Source organism: Chrysochloris asiatica, unplaced genomic scaffold (assembly GCF_000296735.1).
Source record: "Chrysochloris asiatica unplaced genomic scaffold, ChrAsi1.0 scaffold00024, whole genome shotgun sequence".
Taxonomy (NCBI): domain Eukaryota; kingdom Metazoa; phylum Chordata; class Mammalia; order Afrosoricida; family Chrysochloridae; genus Chrysochloris; species Chrysochloris asiatica.
In genome coordinates this window covers 25,116,442-25,131,465 of record NW_006408542.1, presented here as the reverse complement: position 1 = coordinate 25,131,465, position 15,024 = coordinate 25,116,442, and the positions used below count along the sequence as shown (strand labels likewise).

The 15,024-nt window shown below is 37.1% G+C and overlaps 1 pseudogene; it reads right to left on the bottom strand.

Moving 5' to 3' along the window:
* Positions 1–45: 45 nt before the first annotated feature.
* Positions 46–1,368, bottom strand: LOC102831049 (annotated as a pseudogene).
* Between the last annotated feature and the right edge of the window lie 13,656 nt (positions 1,369–15,024).

Sequence of the window (15,024 nt, the reverse complement as noted above, 5' to 3'; positions counted from 1 at the left end):
GTTTAAAAAAATGTTTAGTTCTCCCATATAATATGTACTTTAGTTTTACAACTCATCAACAAAAAGTGTATGCCTCAAATTTCCACTTGCTGCCATTGACTTTTTCTAGAAACAAACTTCACTGCAGCATTTTGTACACCAGCAGCAGTCACTGGGTCTATCTGCTGAAGGACTGTGGTTGGTGGCATATATGAACCAGCAACTAGAGCCTGGAACCCAACTTCATCCAGAAAACCCTCCGAAGACTCCACTGACATTAGGTATCTAGCTTTCAGCTTGTTCTTTGCTATTTGGATGACTCCATGAGGAAGGTTTCTCTCAGCAATTGTTTTTATGTGGTTATAGGCAGCCTTATTAATATCTCAGCAGCTGCAGTCTGAGAGATGGCATAAATCCCAAAGAGTCCAGAATCTGAGTAACTAGCATTAAAATCAGAAATGTCAAATGGTAGGTGAACTCCCTTGGCAACAGTCTGGTACAGAGAGCTGGTGGTGTTGCTGCCCCTGTTGACATGCGGTCTGGCACCAAGCACATGCTGGAACACACTGAACGCATTTGCTTCTGCGCTTCCGATGGGAGCACTTTCTGCCACGAGAGCAGCATGTACCAGACTGTCTCCATTCTGTTCTCTGATCTAGCCCTCCCCTCATGTTGAGTAACTGTTCAGCAACTTGCTTTAGAACAGGATGGCTCACACTAAGTCCAATCAAAGCCATTCTTGCACTTGTAAAATTGTTCTGAACATAGTAATGTAGCTCCTGTGATGTCACTTTTTCAATCCTATAATCAGGACAATAATAAGGAATTAGCCAAGGCATTCTGGTAAGCTGCACCATGTAAATTTTCAATGACATGTGCCTGTGGATTCTGGAAAGCCACAGCTTTGTCACTCTTTAGTTGGGACTGAAGGGCTGCTACCTCCCAATGCCAAAATACTGGTACTGTGGTGACATTGAGCAGGAACTCCATTAGAATATCGATATTGTCCCACAGGCATTTCATGGTATAAACCATGTGTTCCCTTGTTGTAGTAACACTTCATTTACCACCAACAGCTTCAATCCCTGGAGTTATCTTGAAAGATGACGCTCCTTTGGTAGTCAAGCTGTATGCAAGACGCAGCAAATGAGAGGTTCCCAAATTGCTGGAGTCTTCATATATACTGCCCACTTTAATGAACAAACCAATTCTTGATGATGGGGCATAGTTTTCCAGCGAAGCAATCACTAAACCATTTGGTAATTTGGTAAACTCAAGATCTTGAGGCTGCGGGAGTGCTCCTGCAGGGGCAGCTGAGGCCTTAACTTTGGGAGCAACTTTGAGGGAATAAAATCTCAAGAGTGTGCCGGCTCTGGTTAACAGCTTCATGGCTCAAGATTGGTGTAAGCCGCGGTCCACTGCCGGGTTGAAGGAAAGCAAGCCCCCTGGCCTTTTTTGCCTGATGACATGGAGCTTTTCCATCATCTCTTTCCACAGATGTAGTCAGCTTGGTTTCTGTATCTTACATCTGGTGAAGTCCATGTGCATAATTGTCTCTTATGCTGTCTAAAGAAGTTATTTAAAATTTAAAAATCATTGATTTTGCAGAATTCTAATATGAGATCTCCAGCATCATTTCTATTACCAAGGTCATATTTTCCAACTACTGATTCTTCCTGTTTGTTCCCAACCTTTGCATTCCAATCACCAGTAATAATCAATACATCTTGAATGCATATTTGATCAATTTCAGATTGAAGAAGTTGGTAGAATTCTTATATTTCATTCTCACTGGATTTAATGGTGCATAAATTTACATAATAGTGGTATTAACTGGTCTTCCCTCTAGGCACATTGATATTATCCTACCATAAACAGTGTTGTACCTCATGACTGATCTGGATAGGTTCTTTGTGAGGATGAATGCAACACCATTCCTCTTCAATTTGTCATTCCCGGCATAATAAACCATATGGTTGTCAGATTCAAAATGGCCAATACCAGTCCATTTCAGTTCACTAATGCCTAAGATATCGATGTTTATGCATTCCATTTCATTTTTCACAATTTCCAATTTTCCTAGATTTATACTTCATACATTCCATGTTCCAATTATTAATGGATGTTTACAGCTGTTTCTCTTCATTTTGAGTTGTTCCCCATCAGCAAATGAAGGTCTCAGAGGCTTTCCTCCCACAGGCTTTACTCTATTTGCATCATCATGGTCAACTCTGCTTCTTCCCCAGTAGCATTTTGAGTGCCTTCCAACCTGAGGGGCTCATTTTCTGGCACTGTATCTGACAGTGTTTCTCTGCTATTCATAAGGTTTTCAGTGATTAAATATTCAGAAGTAGTTCATCATGCCTTCTTCCTAGTCTGTCTTCATCTGGAAGCTCATCTGAAACCTGTCCACCATGGGTGACCCTGCTGGTATTTATAACACCAGTGGCATAGCTTCCAGAATCACAGCAACTCACAAGCCACCACAGTACAACAAACTGACAGATGAGTGGTGAGCAGGAGTCCATAGGAATCCCAAAAAACAGTTCTATCAATACCTTCTTCATTTAACAGGGATAGATATGTCTTGGACTTAACAAACCCAGCAGATGCCTTTGCATGTCACTGTTTTGGTTGGATCTTTATTGAAGGTACCGTAATGAGACTGACAAGTATATTACTGAGAGAACGTGCCTGATGACATCTAATGATCACAGCTGTTACTGTTGCTGTTAATGTCATTAATTCAGTTCCAATTCATAGAGACTCTGCATTAGGTTTGCAAAGAGCAGTTGGTGGGTTTGAATCGCTGACTTTGTGGTTAGCAGTCCAATGTTTATCCTATAGTGCCACACCAGGAATCCAGTGACATGTGTAAATCTATTTTGTTAAGAATGAATCCATTAAGGCATGAACTGGAACCTCAATAGCAGTAAAACTTTAAAAATTTTTCCAGTATATAAGTTCTGGTAGTAGTTACGAGTCGGGCTGCCAACCTCAGTGTCAGCAGTTCGAAGCTACCAGTGGTTCTGTGGGAGAAAAAGGAGGCATTCTGCTCCTGTAAAGATTTACAGCCTCAGAAACCCTGTGCAGGGTCACTATGAGTTGGAACCAACTCCACAGTACTTAACAACAACAATAACATATAATAAATAAAATTACTTTTTCAGTCTCCAATGAGAAGTAAGTATATGCAGATAAATGTGGAAAGAAAGAGAAGAAAAAAAAGTGGAAAGCAATCAGACAATCATAGCTAATTCTAGGGATATATAGATTGACTCCAGATTGGCAAAGAGAATAAGCACAAGGTGACCACGGTGTCATTAGTGGTTGTGAATGGACAACTGTGCAATTCTAAGCAACACTGAATGGGAAAGGAGAAAGCATCCTGAGGCTGATGATCATTGACTACTTTAATCTGGACTGGTGCACAAAAATGAGAGGATTGAAAATAAGAAGAAGGACATACACAACTATAATAATTTCAGAGATGGTAGAGTAAACTTGTCTTCCTACTCTCATATTAAACTGTATCTCTGCCTTCATCATCATCTTTTGTCATTTCATCTTTCCATATTCTTTCAGGCTGTTCATCTTATTTCTATTTTTATTTATTCCTTAAGCAACCTAAATTATTTTCTATGGTCAGTATTTTATATATTTTTTACTTGGTTTGAGCTCAGTCTCCCTTTGGTTTTCTACCCACAGATCTTTTCCAACACAAACCAGATTAGATTCCTAAATTGTCCTTCGCAGATTTCTTAGCCTTGCTTAAGAAGCTCACTAAACAGTGATTAGTTCCACCACAAATATGTTCTTCCTAAACTTGGCAGAATCCAAAATGCAACTCGGCAATTCTTTTAGTCATCTCTAATTGACTCCCAATTATAATTCCTGCATTATAATTATAACAGCTGTTCCAAAAAAGCTTCAAACCCCAATTACAATCCATTCATTCATTCAATAAATAATATTTTTAGCATTTACTATATGCCAGGCTCTTTGGTAACTGGAAAACAACAGTAAATGAGGTAAGCATGGTCCCTGCCTTGTAGAGTTAGTGGATGACACCGACAAGGGACCAAGCAACTGTGACAAGGACAGTAATAGGGAAAGTAAGGGAATGTAGTAGGTATTTGCCACAATTTGTTCCATTCTTTGAGTCTTGCTTTCTCTAGGTAAAATCTGTTGGTATTTCATGCAATTGAGTAGATTTCAAATCAGAGTGACCCCATGTGATACAACAGAACTTCCCCATAGTGTTTTTCTTTAGACTGTAATCTTTATAGAATCATATCATCAAGTCTTTCTCTGACAGAACAGTTGGGTGGATTTGAGTCACCAATGTTTCAAGAAGCAGTGAGTGCTTAAATTGTTGTGGCACTCTAGAGTTCCTTTGATAAAAATGAAAAACACATTTCTCTTGTCTCCCACATTTTCAGGGTTCATACTTAACAACCAGTTTCTACCAATCCTGTCCGATGTTGTGTTGATTCAGAAGTGAGTGTTTTGAAGAAGGAGCTCAATGTAATTCAGTCTGGTAAGGGTAATAGAGAGACAGAATTCAATTAACAGTAGCAGAAAGAGGAATGGTGGCTGCTTGTGGTGTCCAGGTTGCAGCTTTCACTGTGATCACCTGAGACAGGTAGAGTCTCCTGTAAAGCAGTTGGGTAGCAGGTTTGGGCATTGTTTGTCTGTTGGCATAGTCTTCATCTTTACTTTCCAGACTCTTACCTTGATATATAATTAATTATTATTATTCTTTAGTATATTCTCTTTCTGCGTAAGCAGTCTCTTGTTTGTAACTAAGAGCACTAACATATAAGATTAGGGTTATGATATACAGGAGGGACACATAACTTTTAGGGAAGAGTAGGGTATGCAATGTTTCCTGGAAAAATCAAGATTTAAGCTGAGACATAAGGGATAAGCAAGATTGATTCAAATACAGCAATATGGAAGCAAATGTTCAGGAAAAGGAAATACTGGGAAATGATAGAGTAGAACATACTCATAGACTTCAGATGATCAGGGAATGATGAAAGTAATGAGACAGAGAATGGAGGCAGAGATGAAAAATTAAGTTACAGAGGTAAGTAAGAACCATATAATGCTGGCTGTGGAAAACTGGGCCAGGAGTTTGAGCTTATCCTAAATAGAGTAGAGAAAACTCTGAAATATTGTAGGTGGGAGGATGATATCATTAGATATGCATTTTAGGAAGATTATTTTGGCAACCAAGGGAATATATATTGGAGTGGGCAAAAATCAAGGCAGGAATATTTCAGTGGGTAGGAATTGTTGGAAGCTGAACAGGTTGGGAACAGAGGGAGTGGAAGAAATAGATGTAATTTAAAAATACTTTATCACTAAATTCATAGATCTGACTAAAGTCATCTGCTGGTGCTTCTTTAAATTCCTCTTTTTACTTCAAGATTTATTAGTTTGTTTGGTGATTCATGGTTATGTGCCGTGGAGTCAGTTCCAACTCATAGCGACCCTGTACAGGGTTTCTGAGGCTGTAAATCTTTATGGGAGCAGAAAGCCTCATCTTTCTCCCACAAAACAGCTGGTAGTTTCGAACTGCTGGCCTTGTGGTTTGCAGTCTGATTCCTAACCACTATGCTACAAAACCTCCTTAGTTTAGTTTGTTTAACAAATATTTACTGAGAGTTGCTTTGTGTGCAAAGTCTATTCCAAGTGTCAGGAGTGCAATCAGTAAATGAGCAAGGCAAGGCACTGTTCTGAAATCCAAAGACAGCAAACAGTACACAAAGAAACACTGAGAGGGATGGTTTCAGAGACAGCAAGAGACCAGGAAAAAGTAAAACAGGGATATGTGACAAAAAGGGATCTTAGTGGAGGCTCCTTTACACTGGGGAGTCAGAGAAGGCCTCATAAGAGGCCACATTTGAGCTGAGACGGATTTGTAGGAAATTGCTGGCCATTGAGAATTGTTGGAAGTGAGAATTCAAGGTAGAATGAAGAGCTAAGCAGAACACAGAAGTGGGGGTGTGAGTTTGTGTATTTGAAGCACTGAAAGCCACTAGTGTGTCTGGAGCAGGATAAGAGAGTCAAGATACAAGAGGCTGGATAGACAAACAAAAGCTGACTTGTGTAAAGACTTCAGGGACCATCAAGGAATTTGGATTTTAAGTATGTATGTATTTTAAATTAATTAAATAAATTATTTCTTAGAACACTTTTAGGTATATAGAAAGTTTGAATAAAAAATAGTGTTTTTACATTTTCCTCTTCCCATTCCCTATTCCCACAATTCCCTCTATTATTGCCGTCTTGCATTAGTTGTTACATTTATTGAAACTGATGTTGTTGTTAAGTGCTGTTGTGTCAGTTCTGCTAATAGTGACCCTGTTTAGGTTTTCTATGGAGCAGCTGGTGGGTTTGAACCACCGACCTTGCAGGTAGAAGTCAGTACTTATACCACAGCCCCATACCAGGACCCCTGATGAGCTGATATTGATACTTTATTAGGAACTAAAGTTAACATTAAGGTTCACTCTCATTATCATCCAGTTCTATGGATTTTGACAAATGTTTAATGTCATGAATCTACTATTATGAGCCAGATCTGACTCGATGGCACTTAACAACAATAGCAACAATTTATCATTACTGTAGCAGAATATTTTTATTGCCCTAAAAATCCCCTGTGTTCCACCTGTTCACACTCATTCTGCTCAGATTTTATGTTAAGTACAATATTGCTATGTTTTCATCCTTCTCATTAGTTTTCAGGAAAAAAATGCATTGTCCATGCCGAGCTAGATCTTTTCACAAATTATCCCATCACACTTGCATCCAGTCTTTTCTGATTAGATGCGAACATAGGCTAACGATTTATTTAATAAATATGTATTGAGCATGTGTCTACAATGTGTCAGATACTGTGCTCCCCTATTATAAAATATCTGGTTTGCTTCTTACTCTGCAAATCCCTTGATAGGATATTCCATTTCATATCTTTTTTTCCTTTTTACACTACTATTAATAATAATCTCACCTATCACCTCTGTACTACTCAATCCTGAGTTCTTTGTACCATTTCAACCACCCTCTTATAGACAACCATCTGTGGTCTACGATAACAATCACTAAGATCCACTTGTCGAATCCAGGGGCCTCTCGATTTCTCATCCTACTGACAGTTCTGTAGCAATTTGCTCTGATGACAAACTCATCCTGAAAAACCTTCTAGGTGAGTGAATACTCTCCATTTGCTCTTCTCTAGCTATCTGTTGTCAATCTCAATCTCTCATTTCTATTCTTCAGTTATGTCCCAGGAATGTGGGCAGTTATGAATTTTCAGTCCTTCACCTATTGTTTCTTCTTTGTTCTAAACTTTGTTTCATAGAAAATTCAAATTGAAGCTGGAATGTTGGTTGGCCTATTACTTCAGAAAAAGATTCACTGATTATTTTTGTTAGAATGTCCCATCAGATCCTTGAATCCAAAGTCATGTAAATCAACCATTTGTTTCTTAATCTATATCCAGTAATCCTCCTCTATTTCCTGGCCTGTTCATTTTTACTGCGATTTCGTTTTTGAACTTCAGTCTTTCTTGCCTCAGTAATTGCCATGGGTTTCTCTCTCATCTCCTTTCCTCCAATATTTTTTTTTTTCCTGTATGCTACTGACAATTAAATTTTCTAAAACAGATGCTTTTCAATAATTTCCCCTGCTATTGAAAATATCCTAATGTGATCTTTAAATTTATCCATGACCCTATTATATCTTACGATTCTTATTTTATCTGCACTGCTATTTTCTAAACATTCTCTGTGAATATGAACTTTAGTTTCTCACTATTCTTAAGAAAGCTTATATTTTTCTACTTCAAAATTTGTATATATAAGGGTAAGTCAAAGTAAATTGCTATGAAATCATAAGAGCCTATATTAAACAAAAGTATCAAAATATGAAGTTTTTGTTTCTCAACACATCTTCAATCTATATGCTTCAGAAGATAGTGTTTCTATCTCTCTAACCCTTCCCTGAAGAATTATTTGCTTTGATATATGCCACTTCAAAATGATGGATTTGGCATCCTCAAGACACACAAATCATGTTTCTTTTTAATGTTTTTGAGTTTGGGGAATCAAAAGGAGTCGGAATGGGGAAGGTCAGGGCTGTAAGGTGAATGGGGTAAGGTTTTTTCAACAAAATTCTCATACGACAACCATTACTACCCTTGAAGAATGAGTGGCACATTTTCATGATGGAAAAAAAAATTCCTCAGTACAACTTTGCTGACCTTTTTCTCACCAATACAGTGTTCAATTTTCTTAAAATTTCTTTTTAATAAACTCTCTGATTTTCTTATATCATTCATGAAACTCTATTAAGATTACCCCCCTTGAAATCCCAAAAATGTCACCATAATCTTCAGAGCTGATCTCTCTGCCTTGAATTTAAGTGGCCCAGAAAATCCCCTGAGAAATTTGGAAGGCAGGCCAATGAGATAAAGACTCTGTATTACTGAGAGAACTTGTCTTCAGCCATCCACTGATCAAAGAGACATGTTTTGTTTACAGTATATCTGAGCATGTATGAACTGGTACCCTAGTAGCAAAGCTTTTTAACTTATTTTCCTGGGATAATTTCTTTCGTTATTTTTTCTTTATTTCTTCCTATTAAAATACAACCTATTTTTCAAATCTTGGTTCAAATATTTTTGACTTTACAAAAACGATTCTAAATAACAGAGAATGTTCTATTCCCCAACATCAGGGAATTATTGACTCAGAAAACATTTTTGAGTTCCAGCGATTGCCAGACATTTTCCTGTGTGTTTGAAATAGGTATAGTACTGTAGGATAAACACCTGATTGTAAGGTCCATTTGAACCAAAAGACCAGTGCTTCAAACCTATCAGCCACACCATGGAAACCCCATACAGGGTTGCTAAGAGTTGCACGTTACTCAATGGCACTTAATAACAGCAAGAAATAGATACAGCACAAATAAGGCAGAATTCCTTGTCTTCTGGGCTTACATTTGGGGTGTGTTTTAGTGGTGGCACATTTTATATGAATTGTGATTTGATATGCAAATTGATATATCATATAATATCAGTTAGTGTAGGAGCTAGAAATAAAAAAAAGTATAGCCAAGTTAAGGTATAAAAAGTGACAGAAGACTGTTGGACCTGCGGAGACCCCTCTGAAAATTGTTTCTGTAACATTTTGTGTCTTTAATCTATTTTAAAACAATCACAATCAAGATCACCTCCGTTGGAAAATTTTTAGCATATCTATGGAGCTCTGGTGGAGTCCTGATGTGGTGCTGTAGGATAATGTGCTAGACCACAAAGTCATACACTCTTCAAAAACCCTTATACAGGGTCACTATGGATTGGAAAAGACACAAAGGCACTTAACAGCAACAACAACGGCATTGAGTCCTGGTATGGCCCCTAGGATAAACACTGGACTGCTGACTGGAAGGTCGGTGGCTCAAACCCACTAGCCACTCCTCAGAAACCCTATGTAGATTGCTGTCAGTTGGAACCGAGTTTATAGCACTTAACAACAATAACAATGGAGACAAGTTACCTCTAGTGATTTTTAAAAAATTTTATACTGTTGGTTTTGTAATGTTCTCTGTACTCAGACAGAGACTGTTCCTGATGACATGTTGGTCCATTTACCCATTTTTTTTCTATCTTTGTTTCTTATGACCAATAATCCCTCTTTTTCACTACTATAACTGTGTCCTGTGTTGTGCTGTGGGATAAAGCATTGGATCACAAGGCAGATTTGAACCACAAGGTCAAAGATTCAAACTCACCAGCCACTCATTGGAAGCCCTAAAATAGCTGCATCAGTTTGTTGAAAATATTTCTGTTAGTATTCTACAAATTTCCGTAGTCTTGGTTTTTGCCAAGGACTTTAGTGCAGTTTGAAATTCTTCCTTCAATGCCATCAGTTCTTGATCTTATGGTACCTCAGGAAATGCTTGAACATTGACTAATGCTTTTTGGTACAGTGATTCTGTGTATTCCTTCCATCTTGTTATGATGCCTTCTGAGTCATTCAATATTTTTCCCTATAGAATCCTTCAATAATGCAACCCAAGGCTTTAATTTTATCTTTAGCTCTTTTAGCTTGGGAAATGAGCATGTCCTACCCTTGTTGTTTTCGAAATCCAGGTCTTTTCACATATCTTTATAAGACTTTACATTGTCTTCTCAAGCTACCCTTTAAAAGTTTCTTTTCATTTCATTTGTCATTTCTTCCAGTTGTTTAAAATTCTCTACATTTTAGAAAAAGTTCCAGAGTCTCTTCTTACATCCACTTTAATTTTTTCTTTCTTTTTATTCAATGACCTTTTGATTTCTTCATATATGATATTATGGATATCATTCTACAACTTGTCTGGGCTTCAGTCATTTGTGTATAATGCATCAAATCTGTTATTGAGATGGTATCTAACTTTAGGTAGGATTTATTCAAAGTCACATTTTGGCTCTCTTTACCTTCAGTCTGAACTTGCTTGCATATGGGCAATTGGTGACTGCAGTTGACTTCTTGCCTTCTTTGGGCTGATGTTACTGAGATTCTCCATTATCACTTCCCACAGATGTAGTTGATTTAATTTCTGTGTATTCCATCTGGTAAGGTCCATGTGTATCATGGACATTTATGTTGTTGAAAAAAAATATTTTCAATGAACAAATGTTTGGTCTTCCAAAATTTATTTGTTTTGTATGCAATCTCTAGCACCATTTCCATCACCAAAGATATGTTTTTTAACTACCGATTCTTCCTCTTTGTTTCCAACTTTTCCATTCCATATTTAATCCATTCCAATTGATTCCATGTTTAATCAACTTCAGACTGACGTTGCTGTTGTTGTTAAGTGCCATCAAGTAAGTTCTGACTCATAGCAACCCTGTATAGTGTTTCCAAGGAGTGGCTGGTGAATTTGAACCACTGACCTTTTGGTTCAAACTGACCTTGCAGCCTACCACATTATATTCAGCACCATACCAGGACTTCTCAGACTGAAGAACTTGGTATAATTCTTCAATTTTAGCATCACTGACTTTAGTGGTTGGTGCATGAATTTGAATAATATTGATACTCATGGTATTCCTTGTAGGCATATGGATATTATCCTATCACATACAGCATTGTATTTAAAGATTGATCTCACAATGTTCTTTTTGACACTGAAAGATGCCATTCCACTTCAGTTGATTGTTCCTGGAAGAGTAAACCATATTTTCATATTCAAAGTAACCAATGCGAGTATATTTCACCTCACTATTGTCTAGGATCTGGATCCTTATGTGTTCCATTTCACTTTTGAAGATTTCCAAGCCTTGATGTGGTGCTGTAGGATAATCACTGAACCACAAGGAAACTTTTACGCAGGGTCACTGAGTCAGAACCAACTCGATGGTACTTAACAATAACAAGAATTTTCCTAGGTTCATACTTCATACATTCCATGTTTCAGTTATTAATGGATGTTTGCAGTTGTTTCATTTCATTTTGACATGTGACCCATGAGCAAATGCAGGTCCTGAAAGCTTTATTCCATTCACATCATTAACATCAGCTCTGCTTTGAGGAAAATAAATCATTGAAATGGAACCCAAACCAATAATAGAAAAATGAGGTTTACAATGAAGAACAAACTTTGAAAGAAAAGAAAAAAATTGATGATGGTAGGAATTGGTGGGTACTTTAGTAGAATTGCATGATTTTAGGAATGGATGGCATGAATGGAATTTTCTTGACTTTAGCTTTTATTGGTAAATTTGGGGGACATACCCATTTGACCTAGCCTCAATGGCTTGATAATCAGAACTCAACTAGAGGAAGATAAAAAAAATAAAAATAAAACCAAAAAAACAATCTTTTGATAAAGGAAACAAAGGTAAATTGCAACAATTTGGTGAATTTGACCTATATTCATGGAGGTAGTAAGTCTAAATATCAACAGAGAGGGAAGAAGTCTTCACATCAGGTGTCAATGCTATCCCCTCTGTACATAGGGTAGATAGGGACAGGCCACTTAGATACTGGCTACCTAACATGAGGGGGTGATAAAGGCATGAAGTGACTGGCTTACAAGGTTTTAACAGGGAGTTTAGTTTAAGAGTGTGTGGGGGAAGAAAGAGTCCTTACTGAATAGTTTTTATCTTGTCTAGATGGATCTGGTGAAAAGAGATAGAGATACAATTCTTATAATGCAATAGTGAGTAATTATTATCATGACTAATTGTGACTGTCACAATTGTAAAGGTAGAAGTTTTGTAACAAAAACTGGGGAGTAGTTAATCTTACAGTCCAGAAACAAAGCACCCTAGGACCATCAAGGGAGAAGAGCACAAGCAGAAGATGAGACCTTATCCAGAGAGCAGGGACACCAGAGACGGAGGCAGAGATGAGGACATAGAGAGAAGGAGCAGCTGAGGACTCTAGATTCATGGAAAGAGAGGGATTGAGAGCTAGTGGCCTGGAAGCATACTTGCAGAATGTGCCCTTGGGTGGTATAAATTATTATATATGCCTGAGTGTTTAAAAAAAAAGCTAAAGTGAATAGAGAGAAATTCTGTTATCTGAAGGTACATGGAAGGGATTATAATCATTGTAATGAAACAAGGTGTATAATTTGTTGAATGTAAAACTGATGATCTGCCCTGTAAACTTTCACTCAATTCACAATAAAAACTTTTAAAAAATTGGGGGCACAAAAATTGGCAAGTTATGCAGGATGATTTTCTAGTGAAGTTTCAGAAAGCCTTGGCTTACATGATTAGATTAAGCCATACCCCCCAAATAAACTTATATGAATTCTGCTCCAGAGGTCTAGCAGATGTATCTATACTGAATCTCTGTAGCTCTACTTTGCAAGATCCAAGAGACAAGGTGTTGAGGAATCTATGTGTAGAGAGAAAAAATACAGAGGGAAATTGCCCAAGAATATCAGATAGATGGATGGGATTCACTTTGTTGATTTTTATTAATCTTTGTCATGCCTATATATCCTTCTTTAAAAGTCACAAGCTGAAGGTAATAATGATCTTTTTTCACATGTTTTTGTATTTTGAGAATACTCTATACTTTCATTTCACTTAATAAATATATATATTGATGACCTAGCAAGAAAATTTTCATTAATGAATGATTCAATTATTTTATTCTGGAAGTATTAGAGAATGGATGAGTGAAGATAAAGGACTAGTTTTACTACAAAGAGATTTTATTTTTAATCTTATGTGTTAAAATTGCATTTTGACTATATAGCTTTGTATTTATTAAATTATTTCATTATTTGGTGTACCATCATTAAATAAACAAGAGAAATAATATGTTCATCTCTATTTTATAAGCATGTAGTGAAAGGAAAGTCTGTGGAAAGCTTCTAGCTTTCTTTTCTTCTTTAAGGGCATAGTTTCTGTGTTAAAATGAACAGGCTATTAACATTAGTACTCAGTGCAAAACATCAAAAAAGACATTAATATTAATTTTCATAATACTCATTCACTTCTCTCCTCTGACAGACTTTAAATATTAATTTGATTATAGAATGCCCTATAGGATTAATCAATAGTATTTCTGCCTATTAAAAATAGTAGAGGTATAAATAAATAGAATTAAAATGGCACCCACCTAGAAATTGTGCTTACAGATCTGCAGGATATTGACTCTGTAGAATTACACTACCTCACTCTGTGAGAACAGTTCCTTAGAATAATGATATTGAGTGTGTACCTAGTGTTCTAATTAAAGCCCACGGTCATTCATCTATCTAATTGCAACAATACCCTCCAGGATAGTTCTGCTTCAAATGTACCATTCTTCTTCTGCCTGAGCAAGTGACTTTAAAACAGCTTGGTTTCTTGCCAAGACCCAAAGTGAAAAATTGACTGACTGTGATATCACACTCGAAACAACATTATAGAATGAAAAATTGAGAAAGACAGGCAGAGAAGTGAGATTTTCTATCAGGTTTCAGGAGGTACAGCTTATAAGGTTTGGGCGTTTAGCTGTCATAATATCTAATTTTCTCCACAAATTAATAGTAGTCATCTGTTAATAAGTAAAGACTTTCTAAAATACAGTAAAATCCCTGTGCTCCCAAGCTTAGAGAATGATGAAACTTTAAAGCTGAAGCTCCACAGTACTATTGGGAGTGCTGTGTTAGAGATTTTATTCCTGAAGTCTGTGAAACTCCATCCAAGAGCAGTCAGGCCCAGTAATACAATACAAGTGACACAAAGCTGAATTTACCGGACACGACGAATAATCAGTGATCCAGTGAAATTCCAAGTACAACATCCTACAAGTAGTTAGCGCATAGATGCTATATTCTGTTTACATTTTTTGTTGCTGTTAATATGATGAATTAGCTATTTTCAGGAATAGGTTGGAAAAAGAAGCCTGGGTGGCAGGCACAGTGGGTTATGCATTGGACTGCTAACCACAAAGTCATCAATTTGAAACCACCAGCCATTCTGCAGGAAAAAGAAGAGACTTTCTGTTCCTGGAAAGATTTGCAGCCTTGGAAATCCTATAAAGAGTTGCAATGAGTTGGGATGGACTCAGCAGCACACAGGCAGAACTATAAAGATGGGACATAAATGAGAACCAAAAACTCAGTACTCATGAAAACATCTCCAAATGAACTTTCTGTGATCACCTTATATGGTGAGGTGTGAATATATTATGGTGTTTTGTTCTTATTTTCTGGGTTGTTGTTATTGTTAAGCACCATTGAGTCATTTCTGGCCCATAGCAACCCTGTATAGTGTTTCCAAGGAGCAGCTGGTGAGCTTGAAATGCCAACCTGTTTGCAAAAGCAACTTTGCAGTCCAGCACATTTACCCACAGTGCCACACCAGGACTCCTATTTTCTGGGTAGGTCAAAACAAATAAAACTATTTTGTTTTCTGTAGTGGAAATCTCAGACTATCTTCCTAGTATTATACAGCACATGACAATAACAAGGCTGAAAAAATATATAGATATTACTTTTTGACATAGCAGTAGGACATCAGCATCATCATAA